The following is a 15656-nucleotide window of genomic DNA, read 5'->3' on the forward strand; positions in this document are numbered from 1 at the left end:
AGAAAAGACACCTGGTATAATTGTAACATTTTACTCTTGTAAAATTTCCTGCAACTTATTTCTTTACCTATCACATGATCTGCTTTGGAGAAGGTTTCATATGTGCTAGAGAAGAATGTATATTTTGCTGCCATTTGATGCAATGTTCTATAAATGTCTGTTAGGTCCATTTGGTCTAAAGCATACTTCAGATCCAATGTTTCCTTACTGATTTTCTGCTTAGATGATCTATGCATTGTTTTTTTTTTAATTTTTTAAATTTTTATTTATTTTTTGTCTTTTCTAGGGCTGCACCTGCAGCACATAGAGGTTCCCAGGCTAGACGTCTAATCAGAGCTGCAGCCACTGGCCTACACCACAGCAACATGGGATCTGAGCCACATCTGCAACCTACACCACATCTCACAGCAACACCAGATCCTTAACCCACTGAGTGAGGCCAGAGATCGAACCCACAACCTCATGGTTCCTAGTTGGATTCGTTAACCACTGAGCCATGATGGGAACTCCTATTTATGCATTGTTGAAAGTGGGATATTGAAATCCCTTAATAATTATTGTGTTTCCTCTTTCTTCCTTCATATCTGTTGGCATTTGCTTAATGTATTTAGGTTCTCTGTGTTGGATGCATATATATTTATGACTATTACAGCCTTTTGATGTGTTGGCCCTTTTGTCATTATACAATGACCTTCTTTGTGTCTTAAAATAGTTTGGATTTAAAGTCTCTTTTGTCTGATATAAGTATAGCTACCCCTGCTCTTTTGGTTTCTACTTGCATGGAATACTTTTATCCATCCTTTCACTTTGAGCCTACATATGTCCTTGAAGCTGAAGCGAGTCTCTTTTAGGCAGCGTATATTTGGGTCTTTTTTTCTTTAATCCACCCAGTCACTTTTTGCCTTTTGGTTGGGGAATAATCCATTACATTGAATGTATTTATTGATCGGTAAGGATTTTGTATTGCCATCTTGTTAACTGTTTTCTTCATTTTATTATTTCCTTTGTTCCTTTCTTCCTCTCTTGCTGTCTTCCTTTAGAATTGCTAATTTGCCATAGTCATAATTTGATTCACTTCTCTTTATCTTGTGTATATCTACTACAGATTTTTGTTTTCTGGTTATTCTATGGCTTTCTTGAAATATTTTATAGTTATGAGTCTATTTTATGCTGATAACAACAAAACTATGATTGCATACAAAAACTCTACACTTTTACTCCCCCAAACACATTTTTTAATGTCACAATTTACATCTTTTTTACCATATATATAGTAAAAATTATGTAGCTATATCAATTTTTAACTTTTGTCCTTTAACTTTTTTGAATAGAATTTTTAATATCCTACATATTCTACAACAGACATAGAATGCAAAATTTTATTTGAAAAATTTGTCATCTTTATTTACTGACAACATGACTGAGATTTTATATATTTAAATTATCTTGAGATTTGATAATAGTATTTAGATACATGTAGCCCAGAAATGAAAATACACAAAATAGTTTTAGGAACACATGTATTTTTACCTGTGGGTACAATTATAAAACATGAAAAGATCCACGTATTTTTTTTTTTCTTTTTAGGTTTGCACCTGTGGCATATGGAGGTTTCCAGGCTAGAGGTCAAATCGGAGCTGCAGTTGCCAACCTGCACCACAGCAATGCAGGATCTGAGCTGTGTCTGTGACCTACACCACAGCTCATGGCAACGCTGGATCCTTAGCCCACTGAGCAAGGCCAGGAATCAAATCCGTGTCCTTATGGATACTAGTTGGGTTCGTTAACCACTGAGCCACGATGGGAACTCCTTATTTTAAAATAAAGACTTTGCAAATGAAACCAGTTCATCTTATTTATTTGGCCACACCTGTGGCATGCAGAAGTTCCCAGGCCAGGGATTGAATTTAAGCCACACTAGTAATAATGTTGAATCCTTAACCACTAGGCCACCAGGGAACTCCAGTTCATGTAATTTTTAACCAAGGTATGATGATTCTTTCACATAAAAAATAACAATTGAAGCAGAGATAAGATACTTAGGACATTAGAAAACTATTTTACAAATTGCTCTGAGGATAGAACCATAACTATTCTCTTCCCTTTCTCATGCTTATAATAAAACATAAAACATAGTAAAACATTAATGAACACAATAAATTGAATTCTTACATTTTAAACCATTTTAATATAAAGGATAACAATTCAAATGATGTTTTACATTTATACTTAAGTTTATATTGCACTAAAATTATTTTACATGAAGAACTAGTTGCTATATCATGCCATAATACCTTAGAAACATTCTTTGATGTTTACATCTATATTAATGGATATTTCACAATCCACTTAGGTTTTCTACTACATACCAAATCATCTAAAAAAACAAATCTATAATCTGCTATGAGAATAAAAGATATTCAGTATTAAGTTTCATATAACTGAAAGTTTCAGGTCTCAACATTCTGCTGCAGTATGACCAAGCCTGTCTTATAATAATAACTGAGGTCAGTCTTTGATTACATGATTACAATTAAAAGCTAGGAACAACATTAATAGCAATATCTTAAGTATAGCTGAATTACAATATTGTGTTAATTACAGGTATGCAACAAAGTGATTCAGTTATATATATTTTTTTCAGTTATTTTCCATTATAGGTTATTATAAGATACTGAATATAGTTCCCTATGTTATGTAGTAAATCCTTGTTTATCTGTTTTATGTACAGTAGTCAGTATCTGTTAATCCCATACTCCTATTTTATCCCTCCCCCCCACTTTGCCCCTTTTGTAAACATAAGTTTATTTTCTGTCTGGGAGTCTGTGTCTGTTTTGTACTTAGATTCATTTGTATTATTTTTTAGATTCCACATAAAAGTGATATTACATAGTATTTGTCTTCCCTGGCTGAGTTAAACTTCAAGTACGAGATATTGTTTACATTATTGTTCGAGCAACACCACCACAAAGTAAGTTTTCAAAACTCAGATATCAGGATTGTCTGAAGGGCTTCCAGGAAGGGTGGGAACTTGGGGAAGCCCAACACTCTTTAAGCACCAAAAGTAAAAAATGAAACGCCTGTATGTGGAGCCATTCCTAATACAGGAGGCTTCAGGCCTCAAAAAATGCAAAGAAATCACCTTCCTTTGCATAATTTGTTCTGAATGTATGAATAACTCCTGTATGAGTATCTTCTCTTTCACCTGGAATGATAGGTATACTCTAACCATGTCAAGAAGGTAAGTAAAGATAAACTGCTGCTAAACCTACCATGCATCCAGCGATTAATCTGTGCACAGACCAGAAACCCACAGATATGTAGTAAATGTTTTATAATGCTCATAAACTGGATTGTACCGTAGCGGAAGATGCAGATCGTTGCACCATTCCCTTTATACAATCCAAAGTATCCCTCCTTGGGGGAACAAAATATTTGTAATGGTGATTGTGAACTTGGGATAAAACCTTTACACAATCCACAGAAGGAACTGTTTTGGCACAGCATCTGGCAACACCCCTGGCCAGGAAGAAGCACAGCCAGTAGACGTCCAGGCCTGCAGTGGCCCCTCCGTCACCTGCTGCCTGAGGCATTGCTGGAGGTGTGTGAGCTGTATGAGGGCCACCTCAGGAGGCTGGGTCACCAATTTACAACCCAAGAGCCCTCAACATGGCTAGAGCAGGCAGTGACAAGGCACGGACTGCTGGGCAGGCAGGGCAGAGTCTGTCCATTAACTTTTATACTAGAGTTAAGTGGTTACATATCATAGTTTTAGAGTATTCTGAATCTGATTGGATCCTTACCTTTACCAGCATAATACTTATTTTCATAAGCTTACATCTCAGCACCTTTTTATATTAACTTGAACACCTTTTAGCCTCTCTTATAAAGCAGGTATAGTGGTGATAAACTCCCTTAGCTTTTGGTTGTCACTAAAACTTTATCTCATCTTCATTTCTGAAGGACAACTTTGCTGTGTAAACTACTCTGGGTTGGCAGTTTCTATGTGACCATGTTGGTGCCTTGATCTTAGACTTCCTTGCTTTTAGAACTGTGCAAAATATGTTTATAAGCTACCCAGTTTGTGGTATTTTCTTACAGTAGACTGAATGTACTAAGACAGTGTCCTCAAAAGAGTATGTCAATCAAAATGGAATTGTTTAAATTCTTTTTCTCGGAGTTCCCATCATGGCTTAGCAGTAACAAACACGACTAGGATATGGGTTTGATCCCTGGCCTCACTCAGTGGGTTGAGGATCCGGTGTTGCCATGAGCTGAGCTGTGGTATATGTCACAGATTTGGCTTGGATCCTGTGTTGCTGGGGCTGTAGTGTAGGCCGGCAGCTACAGCTCCGATTTGAACCCTAGCCTGGGAACTTCCATATGCTGCAGGTTCAGCCCTAAAAAGACCAATAAATAAATAATTTTTCTTATGTCTCTCCCACTCTTTTCAAATATTACACACTATGGCTTTGGTGATTGTTTCCATCACTACTTTTATGCACATGTATCTACCTCTTTATAATTTTTTCTAAAATGATCAATATAGTCATAATTGCACCTGTTAAACACTTCCCCGTTGAACAGGACATGGACCAGTTCCAAGGCAGTATATACAGTTATGCCTCAGTATTTTAAAAATGCTGTATAAAACTGGATAATATGGACATCATGATATTCTTTAAAAAAAAAAAACTGAGCACAGCCAAGGTTTCATTATGTAGAAGTTTTTAGTCCTTGTAAGCCTGTTCACTGGAAAAATTACAAAACTGTATAATGATATATGTATCCTGTGAGTGTGTATATATATATATATATCTTATATATATATATACACACACACACATATATGATTCCTAGCAGTGCAATACAATCCTTTCAATTCAAGGAACTGAGATCCAGAGGGCAAAAACTTTATCTAAGGCCAGATTTAAACCATACTGACGCCAGTGATCATAAAATTTCCATGAAACCCTGCCAGCCTTTCAGCTTATGTAGTTAATAAGGAAGAAAGAACTGTTATTTATGTGATTGATAGAGTTCTTGAGAATAATTTTAAAAATTCAGGGCAGTAATTTTTATGTATTTTCATCTTGTCACTCTTTTTCTAAGTATGGTTCTTAAATGTCAGGGACTTTTTTGTTGACAGGATGAAGATTTACTATTTCTTTGTAGAACAGAGAATTGAGCCCTTGGGATTTCAGATCCTTTTTTTTTTTTTCTTCTCTTTCTTTTCCTCCCTCCCTCCCTCCCTTCTTTCTTTCTTTCTTCCTATTTCTCTAAGGCTGCCCATAGACATAATTTGAGTACTTTAGCACAATAGCCAATGACACGGGGATACAAACGAACTCTGAACAATAAGAGAGACCATAAGGAAATCAGTGCTCCATAGTAGAGACAGGGCTAAATTGATAGCATTGCTGTAAGAGAGGATGACAGTCAACTCTGCTTGAACATTGACATAGTGGGTGATGCTTGAGTTGAGAATTGATGGATGAGTATCAAGTATGGAGGACATTCTAATCATAGGGACCAGTGTGTTTAAGTGCTTGGTGTTCTAAAAATAATTGGTACAATCATGCAAATGTCTATTTCCATGCTAGGATTGGCAGGAGTTGCAGTGGGAAGTAGGAAGAAACCAAGTCACAGAAAGCCTGTCCCCTGTTAAAAACTTCGTTTCTCTGCCTCTAGTCTTGTCTCACGTTGCAGTAATCATCTAGATGAGAGATAAGGGCCTAAACCATGGAATGGGACATGATAGATGTAAGAGATTTAAAGACTGAACCAGTGCCAGCTGAAAGTTAGCCAGAGTCTCAGTTCTGTTGAGCCTCAAACTAATTGGCAGCCAAGAGATAGGAAAATTGGTAGTTATCCAATTTCTTGTCTGATTCAAGATATTTCTGAGTTACTTGGTATATCCATAGCTAATACTCTTTTTCAGGGACAATAGCAGGCATTTAAGTACACTGCCAATATTCCTGATTCTAAATTTCTTTTCAGGAATGTATACATGTATGTGTGACTGGGTCACCTTGCTGTGCAGTATAAAATTGACAGAACACTATAAATCAGCTATAATGGAAAAAATAAAAATCATTATAAATAAAAATTTCTTTTCAAAATAGAGCAGTCAAAACTTAGAAGTCTAAAGAAGTTATGGGTTAGGGGTAAAGTTCAAAGCTTGAATCCTGGTCTTTCCTAATGTAAAAGGCTGCTAGGACTTGAGTCATGGTACAATTTATTTCCAGTGCAAAGGCACATGATGGAGCTCTATTTTGACCATACTATATTATAGTGACTGAGTTATACCAAGCTAATCTTTTTGCTTATGTTTCAAAGAATAGTGTAGAGGCATATTAATACCATCTACATCCCTAAAATTCTCTCCTATCTTTATTCTCTGTAACTTCACCAACATGACAGTTTGAACTGTTCACACCAGCAGATTCTTGACCAATCAACTGCAAAAGTCTGAATGAATGACATTCAACTTAAAGATCTAAAAAAAAAAATGGAAATGTGCATATGTATAACTCACTGTTGTAGAGCAGAAATTATCACAACATTGTAAATCAACTATACTTCAATAACTTTTAAATTAAAAATTAAAAACAGTCCACTGGACCTCATAAACAGAAAATGAACTTAACTCCATGAGCTAACCAATACCTTCTTATTTTTTAGGAGCAGGAGAACGGGGCTCAGAAAATGGGTAAATAGAGGCAGCACTGAAAACCCTTCCTAAGAATCAACTGAAGATACAAGTGTCAGTGCTAGGACCTCACATAGCTGCCAATTACACCATCAATAATTTGGAACAAACAGCACCAACAAATAATGGCACTGGAGAATTTGACACTTTAATTAGTGGGTGTAGCTGCATTCAAAGTTTCATATACAAGCACTTGATTAACTGAACCCAGGTCATGTGCCCATGCCCAGCTGCCAAGATGACAAGGAAAAGTTGAATATATTTTTGGACTTCTGTGTTTGTAAGAGGAGGTAAGTTCTATCAGACACCAAGTCTCACACAGGACCCAATAAGAAGGGGTTCATGATGGCTATATATTTATTGCCACATGAATGCTGTATTAAAAACTACCCCAGACTTAGTGGCTTAAAACATCCATTTATTATGCTTGCAAGACTATGGGTCCACTGAGTGGGTCTGCTGAGTTTAGCTGGGCAATTCACTTGGTTCTGGATGGGCTTGCTCTGGTGATTGGCTTGCTGTTGGCTAGTCTAGAATTCTTTTTTTACCATAATATTTATACCCATATGAACTTTATTCTTGAAACAATACATATTTTGGTGGTGCTGTAATGACAACAGCTAATATATATGGGTTTACTGGCTCTTTTCTATGTACTTCATCTTCCAATCAGATTCCCTGGGCACATCGCTAGGTATTACTAGGCCTGGAATTGTCACACTGTCAGTTCGACCACATCCAACCAGCCAAGGTCTAGAGTCAAGAGATGGAAAATTGTGATTCCTCCCATGAAGAGGTAGAATCTAATACTGATTCCCAAAATAGCCTCAATTCTCTACCTCTCATATATCTATGCTTTTTAAAACAAAGTTTTATTGAAGTATGGTTGATTTACAAGGTTGTGATAATTTCTTTTGTACGACAAAGTGATTCCGTCATACGTAGACACATACCCATTCTCTCTGATTCTTTTCCCACATAGAGTTCTCTGTGTTATACAGCTGGTCCCTTTTTGGCCAATCCATATACTTCAGTGAGCATAGGCCAATTCCAAACCTCCAGTCCATCCCTCCCCCTACAACCTGTCCCCTTTGGTAACCATAAGTTTTTCGAAGTCTGTGAGTCTGTTTCTGTTCTGCAAGTAAGTTCATTTGTGTCCTTTTTTGAGATTCCACATATGTGATATCATATGATGTTTGCCTTTCACTATTTAACTTCACTTAGTATGATAATTTCTAGGTCCATCCAAGTTGCTGGAGATGGGCATTATTTCATGCTTTTTCATGGCTAATGTTCCATTGCATGTATATGTATGTATGTATATACACATACACATATATACATGCCACGTCATCTTTATCCATTCTTCTGTTAATGGACATTTAGGTTGCTTCCATGCCTTGTCTATTGCCAATAGTGCTGCAATGAACATTGGGGTGCATGTATCTTTTTGATTTATGGTTTTCTCTGGACAGACGCCCAGAGTGGGATTGCTGGATCATATGTAGTTCTATTTTTAGTTTTTTGAGGAACCTCCACACTTTTCTATAGTAGTTGCATCAATTTACATTCCCACCAACAGTGTAAGAGTGTTCTCTTTTCTCTATATCCTCTCCAGTATTTATTATTCATAGACTTTTTGATGATGGCTATTCTAGTTGGTGTAAGGTGGTACCTCATAGTAGTTTTGACTTGCATTTCTCTAATAATTAGTAATGTTGAGCATTTTTTTTGGCCATCTGTATGTTGTCTTTGAAGAAATTTCTATTTAGACCTTCTGCCCATTATTTTTTAAAATTATTTCCCCAATACAATTTTTTTCCTACTGCACAGCATGGTGACCCAGTTACACATACATGTACACATTCTATTTTCACACATTATCATGCTCCATCATAAGTGACTGGACATAGGTCCCAGTGCTACACAGCAGGATATCACTGATAATCTATTCCAAAGGCAATCGTTTACATTCATTAACCCCAAGATCCCAATACAACCCACTCCATCCCCCTCCCCCTTGGCAACCACAAGTCTATTCTCCAAGTCCATGATTTTCTTTTCTGTGGAAAGGTTCATTTGTGCCATATATTAGAGTCCAGATATGTGACATCACATGGTATTTGTCTTTCTCTTTATGACTTACTTCACTCAGTATGAGAGTCTCTAGTTCCATCCATGTTGCTGCAAATGGCATTATTATGGCCTTTTTAATGGCTGAGTAGCATTCCATTGTGTATGTATGCCACATCTTCCTAATCCAATCATCTGTCAATGGACATTTGAGTTGTTTCCATGTCCTGGCTATTGTGAATAGAGCTGCAATGAACATGCAGGTGCATGATACTATATATAGAAAACCATAAGGACTCAACCCCAAAATTACTTGAACTGATCAACAAATTCAACAAAGTAGCAGGACATAAGATTAACATTCAGAAATCAGTTGCATTTCTGTATACTAACAATGAAATATTAGAAAAGGAATACAAAAATATAATACCTTTTATAATTACACCCCAAAAAATCAAATACCTGGGAATATACCTAAGGAGGTAAAGGACTTATATGTTGAGAACCATAAGATTAATCAAGGAAATTAAATATGTAAAGAAATGGAAAGATATTCCATGCTCCTGGATTGGAAAAATTAATATTGTAAAAATGGCCATACTACCCAAAGCAATCTACAGATTCAATGCAATCCCTATCCAATCCCAGGCCATTTTTCACAGAACTGGAACAAACAATCCAAAAATTTATATGGAACCACAAAAGACCCAGAATTTCCAAAGCAATGCTGAGGAACAAAAGCCAAGCAGGAGGTATAACTCCCAGACTTCAGGCAATATTACAAAGCCACAGTCATCAAGACAGTGGTACTGGTACCAAAACAGAAGTACAGACCAAAGGAACAGAATAGCCCATAAATAAACCCAGACACCTATGGTCAATCTTTGACAAAGGAGGCAAGAACATAAAATGGGAAAAAAAGTCTTTTCAGTAAGTATTGCTGGGAAACCTGGACAGCTGCATGCAAAGCAATGAAACTAGAACACACCCTCACGCCATGCATGAAAATAAACTCAAAATGGCTGAAAGACTTAAAACAAGACACCATCGAACTCCTGGAAGAGAACATAGGCAAAACATTCTCTGACATCAACCTTACACATGTTTTCTAAGGTCAGTCTCCCAAAGCCACAGAAATAAAAGCAAAAATAAACCAGTGGGACCTAATCAAACTGACACACTTTCGCACAGCAAAGGAAACCAAAAAGACAACTTACAGAATAGGAAAAAATAGTTTCAAATGATGCAATTGACAAGGGCTTAATCTCTAGAATATACAAGCAACTTGTACAACTCAACAGCAAAAAAAGCCAACAACCCAATGGAAAAATGGGCAAAAGACCTGAATAGACATTTCTCCAAGGAAGATATACAGATGGCCAACAAGCACTTGAAACAATGCTCAACATCCCTGATTGTTAGAGAAATGCAAATCAAAACTACCATGAGATACCACCTCACACCAGTCAGAATGGCCATCATTAATAAGTCCACAAATAACAAATGCTGGAGAGGGTGTGGAGAATAGGGAACCCTCCAACACTGTTGGTGGGAATGTAAGCTGGTACCACCACCATGGAGATCAGTATGGAGAACCTTAGAAATCTATGCATAGAAATCTATGCATAGAACTATCAATTCCACTCTTGGGCATATATCTGGACAAAACTTTCCTGCTCATTTTTTGATGGGGTTGTTTGCTTTTTTGATATTGAGCTTCAGGAGGTGGAGGCGTTCATATATTTTGGAGATTAATCCTTTGTCAGTTGCATCATTTGCAAATATTTTCTCCCATTCTGTGGGTTGTCTTTTTATTTTTATTTTTTACTTTTAGAATGATGGACAAAATATATTGCCTACCATTCTACCTAGCCACTCATCTTCTTTTCTATTCTCTAACATCAGTAATTATAGGTAAGTATGTATGCATGGTTCCTCTTTCACATAAATGGTTGTGTATTCACATAATTTTGCACTTGAATATTTGCAGTTCATGTAACTTGAAGATTATACCATTTCATAGATGTATACATCTGTAGCATTAATTCCTGAGTAGAATTACTGAGTGTTTTAAAATTTGATAGTGACAAACAGCCTTCCATAAGAAACAGTACTTTTACATACTTTCCCAGCCAGAAATTTATGCAGTTTCTTTTCCAACTCTTTGTCAAAATTCTAATTATTAAACCATTTTATATTATAAATATGATTTTTAAAAAGGTATCTCAGGAAATTAAAAAATTTCAAATGCACAGAAAAGTTGTAAAAACAGTAAAGTATTGCCATATCTACTTCATCACAATTCCCCCAGTTATTAATGTATTTGCTTTGTAAATTTCATGTAAATATCCATTGCTATTATTTTCCGAACCACTTGAAAGCAAGTTGCTAACGTGATGCCCCTTCACTTCTAAATGTAGTGTATATTTCTGGAACACAAGGACCTTTTTTTTTTTTTTTGGCCTTTTGTCTTTTTAGGACTGTACTCACGGCATGTGGAGGTTCCCAGGCTAGGGGTCTAATCCAAGCTACAGCTGCTGGCCACAGCCACAGCAGATCCAAGCCATGTCTGCCACCTACACCACAGCTCATGGCAGGCAACACCAGATCCTTAACCTACTGAGAGAGGCCAGGGATCAAACCCACAACCTCATGGTTCCTAGTTAGATTCATTTCTGCTGCACCACAACTGGAACTCCCAAAGACCCTTTCTTACTCACAAAGCCATAATGTAACCATCCAAACTGAGATATTAACACCAATAGAAAACTACTGTCCATAAGTGACACTGTGCTCTCAGTGTATCACATCAGGAGGCATATGACATTGACCCAGCCCACTACTGTTGATGTTAACCTGGATCACCTGCTCAGGCTGGTGTCTGAATTTACAGCTAGAGAAGTCCACCATTCTCCTCCATTCTCCATGATAAATATTTTGTGGGAAGATCTCTGATAACGGGATATTGGCCTAGTCTCAAGCCTTAGCATCTATTGATGATTCCCACTTAAACTAATCATCATTGTAATGGTTGCCAAATGGTTTGATATTTCCTCATCGTTTCTTCTACATTTATTAGTTGATACTCAACTGTACAGGAAAGCATTTCTTTCTCTCTTGGTATGTACTTACACAATTTTATTCAACAGAGTATAATCAATTACTATCTCCCTCTATTTTAAAAATTGTAGTTGATTTTCAATACTGTGTTTCATGTGTACAGCATAGTGATTCAGTATTTTTGCATATTATACTCCATTATAAATTATTATAACAGGTGTAATCCCCTGTGCTATATAGTATATCCTTGTTGCTTATATATTTTATATACAGTAGTTTGTATCTATTACTCCCATATCCCTAATATGTCCCTCCCTGCTACCATCTCTGCTTTGGTAACCATGTTTTTTTCTATGTCTGAGAGTCTGTTTCTGTTTTGCATATACATTTGTATGTATTGTTTTAGATTTCACATATATATGTATATATCATACAGTTCTCATCTTTGGTTTGTTTCACTAAGCATAATATTTTCTAGGTCCATCCATGCTGCTGCAAATGGCGGAATTTCATTCTTCTTTATGACTAACATTCCATTGCATATATAAATATCACATCTTTTTAATCCAATCATCCATTGATGGGTACCTGGTTTTTTTCTGTGTCTTGGCTATTGTAAATAGTGCTGCTGCAAATACTGGGGTGTGCTATCTTTTAAATATTTTAGTGCTTTCATTTTTTTCTGAATATATACACAGATGTGGAATTGCTAGATCATAGTACTATTTTCAGTTTTTTAAGGAAGTTCCATACTGTTCTCCACAGTGGCTGTACCAATTCACACTCCTATCAATAGTGTAGGATTTATTAATCATAGACTTCTTTATGATAGCCATTCTGACAGGTGTGAAATGACACCTCCCTGTTGTTTTGATTTGCATTTCTCTAACAATTAGCAATGCTGACCATTTTTTCATGTGCCTATAAGCCATCTACCTGTCTGCTTCAGAGATATATCTATTTCGGTCTTCTGCTCATGTTTTGATTGGGTTGTTTGTTGTTGCTGTTTAATACTGAGTCATATAAACTGTATATTTTGTATACTAATCCCTTCTCAGTCATATCATTTGCAAATATTTTCTCTCATTCAATAGATTGTCTTTTCATTTCATCTATGATTTTCTTGGCTGTGCAAAAGCCTTTAAGTTTAATTAGGATCCCATTTGTTTATTTTTGCTTTTATTTATTTTGCTTTAGGAGAATGACATAAATCAGAGCAGTATTTTCTTGGGTCAGAGTGTTCCATCTATGTTCTCTCCTAGGAGTTTTATGGTTTCAGGTCTTATATCTAACACTTAGTCTTTAAACCCTTTTGAGTATATTCTTGTATATGGTATTAGGGAATGCTCTAATCTCACTGTCTTACATGTAGCTGTCCAGTTTTCCTAGCACTACCTAAAAATTTTTTTTTTAATTTTATTGGAGTATAATTGACTTACAAATTTGTGTTAGTTTCAGGTGTAAAGCAAATCAGTTATACATATATCCATTCCTTTTCATATTTTTTGCTCATTTAGGTTATTAAACAGTATTTTAAAAAATTCGATTAGCTGCACCCACGGCTTGTGGAAGTTTCAAGGCCAGGGATCAAAACAGAGCCATAGCAGTGACAGCACCATGTAGTTATGCTGTCGGCCAGAATAGAAGTCCTATAGCATGGTATTGAGTGGATTTTTCTGTGCTATACAGTAGGTCCTTATTAAGCTATTTTATATACACTAGTATATATATGTCAATCCTAACCTCCTAATTTATCCCCCCCCCCCATTTCCCCTTTGGTAACCATAGTTTGGTTTTGAAATCTTTGTGACTGTTTCTATTTTAGAAGTTATTTTGTATCATTTTTATTAGATTCCACATAGTAGTGATCTCATATGATATTTGTCTTTCTTTTACTTCACTTAGTATGATAATTTCTAGGTCCATCCATGTTGTTGCAAATGCCATTATTTCATTCTTTTTTATGGCTGAGTAATATTCTATTGTACCATGTCTTCTTTATCCAATTCCCTGTTTATGGACATTTAGGTTGCTTCCATGTCTTGGCTACTTGTAATAGTGCTGCAAGAACATTGGGGTGCATGTATCTTTTCGAATTATGATTTTTCTCCAGATCTATGCCCAGGAGTGAGATTACTAGATCATACAGTAGTTGTATATTGAGTTTTTTAAGGAATCTCCATACTGTTCTCATAGTGGTTGTATCAGCATATGTTCCCGCCAACTGTAGAGGAGGGTTCCCTTTTCTCCACACCCATTCCAGCATTTATTTTTTGTAGACTTTTTGATGATGATCATTCCAATTTGTTTGAGGTAATTCCTCATTGTAGTTTTGATTTGCATTTCTCTAATAATTAGTGATGTTGAGCATTTTTTCATGTGCTTTTTGGCCATCCGCCTGTCTTCTTTGGAGAAATGTCTGGTTAGATCTTCTGACCATTTTTGATTTTTTTAAATGTAAAGTTGTATGAAATGTTTATATATTTTGGATAGTAATCCTTTGTCAGTCTGCAAAGATTTTCTTGCATTCTGTGGGTTATATTTTGTTAAAAGCTTTCCCACAGCAAAGGAAACTATAAAGTTTAATTAGCTCCTATTCATTTGTGTTTCTTTTTATTTTCATTATTCTAGGAGGTGGAACCAAAAAGATATTGCTGTGATTTATGTCAAAGAGAGTTCTGCCTATGTTTTTGTCTAAGAATTTTATAGTATCTGGGAGTTCCTGTTATGGTTCAGTGGGTTAAGACCCCAACAAAGTGTACCTGAGGATATGGGTCCTATCTCTGGCCTCGCTCTGTGGGTTAAGGATCCAGTGTTGCTGCCAGTGGCAGTGTAGGTTGCAGGTACGGCCTGGATCTGGTGTTGCTATGGCTGTGATGTAGGCCGGCAGCTGCAGCTCTAATTCGACCCCTAGCCTGGGAAATTCCACATGCTGCAGGTGAAGCCTTTAAAAAAAGAATTATCTTATGTTTAGATTTTTAATCCATTTTGAGTTTATTTCTGTGCATGGTGTTAGAAAGTGTACTAATTTCATTACTTTACATGAAGCTGTCCAGTTTTCCTAGCATCACTTATTGAAGAGACTGTTTTTTCTCTATTGTATATTCTTGCCTTCTTTGTTGTAGATTAATTGACCACAGGTGTGTGGATTTATTTCTGGGCTTTCTATCCTATTCCACTGATCTATATTTCTGTGCCAGTGCTATACTGTTTTGAGGACTGTAGCAGTGTTTTTGTTTGTTTTTTTGTTTGTTTGTTTGCTTTTTAGGGCTGTACCTACAGCATATGGAGGTTCCCAGGCTAGGGGTCAAATCAGAGCTGTAGCCACTGGCCTATGCCACAGCCACAGGAATACAAGATCCGAGCTGCATCTGCGACCTACACCACAGCTCATGACAATGCCAGATCCTTAACCCACTGAGTGAGGCCAAGGATCAAACCTACGTCCTCATGGATGCTAGTCAGAATCATTTCTGCTGAGCCACAATGGGAACTCCTGATGACTGTAGCTTTGTAGTTATACTCTGAAGTCAGGGAGCCTGATTCCTCCAGCTCTATTTTTCTTTCTGAAGATTGCTTTGGCTATTTGGGGTCTTTTGTGTTTCCATACAAATTAAATTTTTTTTTCTAGTTCTGTGAAAAATGCCATTGGTAATTTGTTAGGGATTGCCCTGAATTTGTAGATTGCCTTGGTAGTATAGCCATTTTGATGATATTGATCCTTCCAATCCAAGAACATGGTATATCTTTCCATTCATTTTTGTCATTTTCAATTTCTTTCATCAGAGTCATAGTTTTCAGATACAGGTCT

General features: G+C 36.5%; 1 pseudogene; it reads right to left on the minus strand.

Moving 5' to 3' along the window:
- Positions 1 to 2944: 2944 nt before the first annotated feature.
- Positions 2945 to 15656, minus strand: part of LOC100624092 (mitochondrial coenzyme A transporter SLC25A16 pseudogene) — a 29027-nt pseudogene continuing 16315 nt past the window's right edge.

This window comes from Sus scrofa, chromosome 8, assembly GCF_054392235.1.
Source record: "Sus scrofa isolate SSC_HxYL_T2T_F1_AM1 chromosome 8, Sscrofa_HxYL_maternal_Yorkshire_Landrace_v2.0, whole genome shotgun sequence".
Classification (NCBI taxonomy): domain Eukaryota; kingdom Metazoa; phylum Chordata; class Mammalia; order Artiodactyla; family Suidae; genus Sus; species Sus scrofa.